The following is a 7,662-nucleotide window of genomic DNA, read 5'->3' on the forward strand; positions in this document are numbered from 1 at the left end:
TTACTATATAAAAATATCTTGCCCTTGAATATAAAGCAAGAGTCTAAAGAACTCCATATTTAGGAGGTTAATAATACTAATAATCTGTGTTGAAATGAATAAGATATACCACTTATTATGTTAATCATATACTCACAGTCATAGGAACCACTTAAACATAAGTATTCTGAATCACAATATTCTACCTACAATCTGAGGATATTGAGATCCACACTAACTTAAATTTTTTTGTCATGAAATGTTTTACTAACTGTATACATTGCACACTTCTGACAATGTATGATCTAAAAAATGCCTAAGTATTTTTTCCATTTATCAACTTTTATTAAAAACTGTCTTTCCAAAGATTAATCACTCTTAAGTCCTTAGTTATGTATGGTATCAATTCATATGCATATGTTTGAGTACAGCAACAAGAACTAGCCATCCTAACATCTATTGAATGTGTACTATCTTCTAGGCTCAAAGCTATATATACAGTTGCACCCCCTAAATATATATATACTTTAATAGCTGATAGCTCAATTTAGAAAATGAAATGATTTTAATAAACACCGTTTTTATAATTATTTAAAGTGTGTGCATATATTTTATGGGGATGCCCTATATATATCATCTCATTTAGTCTTCAGAATTTTATTTTTAATTTAAAAAAGAGGAAATAGATTTAAAGAAGTTCAATAACTTGCCTGACATGAGAAAACTAATCAGTGAACAAGCTGAGAAATTGCCGGCAGTTTCCGCATCAACACTCAATGAACATAACTTGAATAAATGAATTAAGCCTGCTAACTTCAAAGCTACATACTGTCTTTCAATCCTCTGTAGGAGCTCAGGTGCAAGGTATGTTAATATCATTAATAGAGCAATAACACAATTAATAAAAACTGTAAGTAGAGAATGAACTACACAAATTCCTAATCTGGAACTTTTACCTAGTCCTCTCCATCCACTCCAATTATGCACTAAGATATATCTGCACCAAGTTATATCTGTTGACCTTTTCCAACTTGTTCAAGGAAAATGATATTTTCTCTTAATGCATCTCCGGGAGAAGTAAACAGTAAAAAGACATTTTAGAATCACATTTTCCATCTCTAATAGATCACTTCCGTGTTAGTAAACACATGTTCTCTGATAGAATTTTTAAAGTGACCTTAAAAATTATCTTTAACCCAACCTTTTTTATTTTATGGTTATAAAGATGAGGTCTAAAGAGATTTGGTTACAACCTTAAGGTTATGGAACCAAAACCATAACAGCAGTCTTTTCAATCTCGAGTACTTGAACTTTGAGTGATACCATAATACCTTTACAAATAAAATACTTTGGAAAAATGAACTCTTCTTAGATGTCAAAAATTCTATGTATGCAAGCTTTCCTTCCCTTTGGTGTCTGAGTAAGATAGACAAAGTTTGCACTTATATAATCATGTTCTTTGTCCTTAATACAGATCTCATTCACCTTGGCGCTAGATAACTTGGCTAATACACAAATTGAGAGCTTACTCTGATCCAGGTAGTGTGTTAAGTAATGAGAATACTTATATTAAATTGTAAATTCAATAATACAATTGCATTGAAAAATAAAATATTTATGTTATTACTACCTAGAATGATAGTTTTAAGTAGCTGGGGAATTACATGTATACAGCCTTTCCTATCGTTCTAGCACAAATATAGAATACTATGTGGCTGAAAGGAAATTGCTAATGTTAAAGAAATTTTAGAGAAGTCTGAGTTTGAGTAAAGCTAAGAAGGGTTATCTAATGTAGGACCTTTCCAGGGAAACTGAACCTGCCATAGATGACATGAATAGTTCCCAGAAACTATGTCCCTGTTCCAACTGAAGAACTTTAAATTGTGTGGATTTGTGTGGAGATGAGTGGAATAAATAATGAATATATGTATTTTATTAGTCATAACAGGATTTCTGTGTCCTCCAGCAAACTCCTGAATTTATGTCAAGAAGACTCAAGATTTATTATAATGTGGCATATTTAAACTTACAGTTGGTATATGATCTATTTTATGAAAAGAATGATAGTTTTGATTACATGTAATGACTCAGTAGGCAACAGCTACTTCTTAAAATAACAAGTGATTTAGACATATGAATACTGATACAAAATATGAAATTTCAATGTACAGCTTAAGAGCGAATACGTATTATAAAATATAACCGTCATCAGAGAAAGTAAGACATTTTTACAATTAATTTCTCTATGGCCCAATTATTCCTACTTTAGAAATCTGAAAGAATTATACTCTAAATAATCTTGATAATGCAAAATAATAAGAACTTTGGCCATACGATGCACTGTATTACTCTGAATTTTAGAAAGTAGTAGCGCCCCAAACAATGTACTTGTTTACAATCCATTGCACTTCATTCTCGGATCAAAAAAGCATAAGAAGAAACTCAGTTTTTCATAATCATACCATGTACTTGAAGAGTACAAAATAACTAAACTCTGTTTCAGAGACTTCGCCCAAAAGGGATTTGAGGAAGGAGGAGAGGCTAGGGGAGCTGGAATGGGAGGGCTTGCCTTCTCAGAGGATTTGCATTTCAAAGTGCTTTTGGGGGATGAGACAACATGGTCAAATGAGAACATGGGCTTAGGCTGTGGCTCTAGAGACACAACTGCAGGTTCACAGGTACTGAGAAAGGCAACCTGAACACAGAGCAGTATTCTTCCATATTGTTGGAGAACAGGAATATATAAACCTCGATAGGTAGAGTCCCCCCACATGATTACCTGTGAGCTCAACAGGAAAACTAAATAAAATAAACACATTATTGCAAAGAAAACTACCCTGTTTGTTTAAAAGATAGTCTTTTTTTTTATAATCTTGAAGTCTATATTTATTTCTACACAATGTTAGAAACAGAGAGTAGAAAACTTACATTTCAACCCCTCAGTTATTTTTAGACAAGGAAAAAATATATATGCATATATTCTTAGAAAACAAAATTTAGCACCACAGCTTTCACAGTTGTTTTTTGAAAATTCAAATGAAAACAAAGCAGCCTTTGAGCATGAAGTTGTTGTTTTTGTTTGTTAAGTTAAAAGCTGTGTATGTGCATTTATAATAAATAAATAAATAAATAAATAAATAAATGCCAGAGAGCCACACTTTTATTTCTAGAGGCATGTCAAAAAAAAAAAAACTACCTTTCAAATGTGGGCGACAGTGTGAGAATCACCAAGAAAGAAATTGTTCAATATTATAACTGGTGTTCCACAACCGGAATAAAAAGTCACGTGACATATTAAGCAGTTCTGTTATAGCCAACCACACCTTGATGAGATGAGTAGCAAGCCCTAACTGGTTTGGCTCAGTGGATAGAGAATCAGCCTGTGGACTGAAGGGTCCTGGGTTCAATTCTGGTCAAGGGCACATACGTCGGTTTACAGGCTCCTCTCCAGTCTGGGCCCTGGTCAGGGCTCATGCAGGAGACAACCAATTGATGTGTCTCTGCCAGATCAATGTTTCTCTCTGTCTTTCCCTCTCTCTTCAACTCTCTAAAAATAAATGGAAAAATATCCTTAGGTGAGGATTAAAAAAAAGAGAGAGAGACAGAGATAGAGTATCAAATTGAATCATAGTACAAAGGAATGCTTTCCAGGACACAAATCTTCCTGAGAAAGACTTAGGAAGTAGAGAATACATTGTGATGTTCTTGATTGGTTAAGAAGAAACATTTAACTATGCACAAAATGTTCCAGTAAAATCTATACAGAGTGTGAGGTCCAACAATCTTTGCAGAGCCATGTTTCAAATTGTGTTATAGTGTCTGTGTGTGTGGGGAGGGGTATGAAGAGAGAGAAAATGTGTGTATGTGTGTGTCTGTATTTGACTAAGAGGGAAAGTAGATAAACATGTCATATATAAGTTTAAGATCTCTATTTTCAAGCAGACCTCTATGAGTGATTATCTGTTGAGGTTGAGAGATGGGTATAATGAATAAGCTCAGTGGTATAATACCAGGGCTGGAAAGAATGTCAACAAAACTTTTTATTCCCCCTCCTATTTGCTGGAAGATTTGTTCAAGTAAATGAAAGAAGATAGCTCTCACTGTTTAATTGTGCATTAATGTGCTTTAAAATAGGATTATAAATATACATATTGAATCTACTTACTAGTCATGTAATCATCTGTAGAATATAGAACAATCATGAGGAGAACCAAAAAGAAGGTAAAGGGGCTAGAAAATAGCTCTTAAAAGAGGTTCAATAGAGCTTTTGTTTTGTTTTTGGTAACAGAGTAATTGGAATGTGATGGGGCTGGATGGACATAAAATATGTCTACTTTGTCACTGTTGGTACAGAGCAAGGAAGTTTTATTCAGGAGGACAGAATGAAAACTATTCCTGAAGAGGACAATACACAGAATAAGAGAAACTATAACATCTCTGAGGGCAGGAAAGGGTCTTATTGGCCTGTACACAATGATGCTTGGTTTGTAGTAAGCGTTTTAAAATACTTATGGAGAGTGAGAGAGATAGAAAAAGAGCAAGACTAGTAGAGAGTGGGATGGTGTCATCCAAGCCTTATTAGAGTAGTGGTTGAAAATGTTGCTACTCAAGAAAATTGTCTGAAATGCTTCTTAAAAATACAGGGTTCCAGAGTAATACTCACAGGATTAGGAATCTGAATAATATTTTCAGAGAAATGTTCACAGGTGTTTCTAACCAGGATTGGCAGCCATTAGAGCAGGAAATAAATCATTGGATCAGAACTCCAAATTCCCTTAGATCAGTGATCGGCAAACTCATTAGTCAACAGAGCCAAATATCAACAGTACAACGATTGAAATTTCTTTTGAGAGCCAAATTTTTTAAACTTAAACTATATAGGTAGGTACATTGTTATTAACTTAATTAGGGTACTCCTAAGGTGGCCTTTGCTAAAAACGTCCTCAATCTGATTGAGGTACATTCACTGAGGTCAACCCCTTCCAACTCTCCCATCCACAGGCGTCTTGTATACTTGTTTCGTCTATCTCCTTTCCAAAAACAGACTTCTGCGCATGGGCTGTGAAGTTTCAATCTCACTGTACATGCGAGCCCGCACGTGGTATTTTGTGGAAGAGCCACACTCAAAGGGCCAAAGAGCTGCATGTGGCTCGCGAGCCGCGGTTTGCCAACCACTGCCTTAGATTATGAGACTGGCCCTCAGCTCAGATCTTTGATCATGGCCTAGGGCAGTGATGGCGAACCTTTTGAGCTCGGTGTGTCAGAATTTTGAAAAACCCTAACTTAATTCTGGTGCCGTGTCACATATAGAAATTTGTTGGTATTTGCAACCATAGTAAAACAAAGACTTATATTTTTGATGTTTATTTTATGTATATAAATGCCATTTAACAAAGAAAAATCAACCAAAAAAATGAGTTCGCGTGTCACCTCTGACACGCATGTCATAGGTTCGCCATCACTGGCCTAGGGGCACACAGGGTGGAGTTTTGATACAGGCAGGGGTTAGGGCACTCCCATAGCATATTTCTGTTAAACAAGAGTTTAAGTAACTTGGAAATGCTTCTGAAGGTTCAGTAAAATGCAGAGGTTGACTGGCCTCATCCCCTTGTTCTTAGTCAGCAGTTCTCACAGGGGTCGCCTAAGACCATCGGAAAACACATATATAATTACATATTGTTTTTGTGATTAATCACTATGCTTTAATTATGTTCAATTTGTAACAATGAAATTGGGGGTCACCACAACATAAGGAACTGTATTAAAGGGTCGCAGCATTAGGAAGGTTGAGAACCACTGTTCTTAGTGAAAGAAGAAAGCTATGGGAAGCAGCAATGAGACTATTCCCTAGAGACTCACACTGTAAAAGTAACCAAATAAGAAGGCCATTAGACCTAGGTGTCTCTCATGCTTTGGTAGCCTACTAAGCACACTAAATCTAAGCCAGAGTCAATGCGCCTGTATGTGAAAAAATGAGGCTTAAGAACATCCAATCACAAACAACCAATAGGCGCTCCCAAACAAGGAAACTGCTTAAGCTATTGCCAAAGAATGTCCTCGATTTTACATCTACTCCATAAAAACTCTACCCAGCTCCTGTCTGGGAGTGCCCATAATTACTTTCAGTTTAGCACTGCCTGATTTGAATTAAAGATTGCTGAAATAAACTTTGAAATTTTAATGTTCCTTAGTTTAGTGTTTAGCAACACTAGGCCTTTATTTGGAACTTGACTGAGCTTTCAATTCCAGAAATACCATTTACTTTGCAAGGAGAAACACTGAACTCATTTAAAAATCTTCATTCCCCTTCCACATCTTGGGGAGTAACCACTTGTCTCTATAGCAATGTGAGGTTATTCCTGTATCATCAAATGTAAAGATGCATTATGATCATGCTAATTTGCTAACACCAGCTACACATTAGCAATTTTAGTCTGGTGTAATATATATCATTAATATATATATATATATATATATATATATATATATATATATATATATATATATATAAGACCAGACAGTTGGCTTATACACAGAGACGCTCCTAGAAGTAGAGAGTGCTGTATCATGAGAAGAGGAGTAAAGCAGGGTTGCCAGCATTGCTTTTTCTTTTCCAACATGTGATTAGTGAGACTTCTGCAGAGACTTGTCAGGGGTGTAAAATACATTTAAACTAGCAGGTGGAACAACCTATTAACTTTTTTTTTTCTTTCCAACAGACAGAAAAATTTGATTAGTAAAGTTACAGCTTTCTTACATAAAAAATTTCTTCTATAGTTATTCCTATGGCATTCATAATTGTGAATTTGGCCTATCTTCTAAAGTTATTCAAAGAAGACCATGTTTAGTTTGGTTGGTTTCAGCAAACTGAAATTGAACTTAACAGAACATAATTTTCTTCTTTTTTTTTTCTTTTTGTTTATTGGGGTAACAGTGGTTAATATAATTATGTAGGTTTCAGATGTACAATTCTATAATACATCATCTGTATAATATATTTTGTGTCCACCACCCCAAGTCAAGTCTCCTTTCATCACCATAAATCATTTTCTTTTAAAATATTTACCACTACCACTATCATTACCACAACAACCACTATTTTAATTCTCCAAGCCAGCGTTATCTCAGGAATGTTAGAAAAAGAGAACCGCTTCCTATATATGTTAGATTCTAAGTAACTTCTACCTGAAAATCTTTTATGTGTTCAGTATGCTTACCCCTAGAGCATTTATTAAAATGAAACTAACTAGCAATACTAATTTATGAAATATACAATTTTCACATATATAATATCTGATTCATGCATAAGATGCACACACTTTGCTCAACTATGTAATAGCCAAATGAAATTTGTAAGACCTTAATTTGAATCCAGACCCTGCTACCTACTTACTATAAGTGTGGTGAGCAAGTTCCTTTAGTCCAGTGGTTCTCAACCTTCCTAATGTCGCGACCCTTTAATACAGTTCCTCATGTTGTGGTGACCCCAATTTCATTGTTACAAATCAAACATAATTAAAGCATAGTGATTAATCACAAAAACAAGATGTAATTATATATGTGTTTTCTGATGGTCTTAGGCGACCCTTGTGAAAGGGTTATTTGACCCACAAAAGGGTCACGACCCACAGGTTGAGAACCGCTGCTTTAGTCTCTCAAAATTCAGTTTATTCCTGAAAAAAA

This window comes from Myotis myotis, unplaced genomic scaffold (genome assembly GCF_014108235.1).
Source record: "Myotis myotis isolate mMyoMyo1 unplaced genomic scaffold, mMyoMyo1.p scaffold_m19_p_1, whole genome shotgun sequence".
NCBI lineage: Eukaryota > Metazoa > Chordata > Mammalia > Chiroptera > Vespertilionidae > Myotis > Myotis myotis.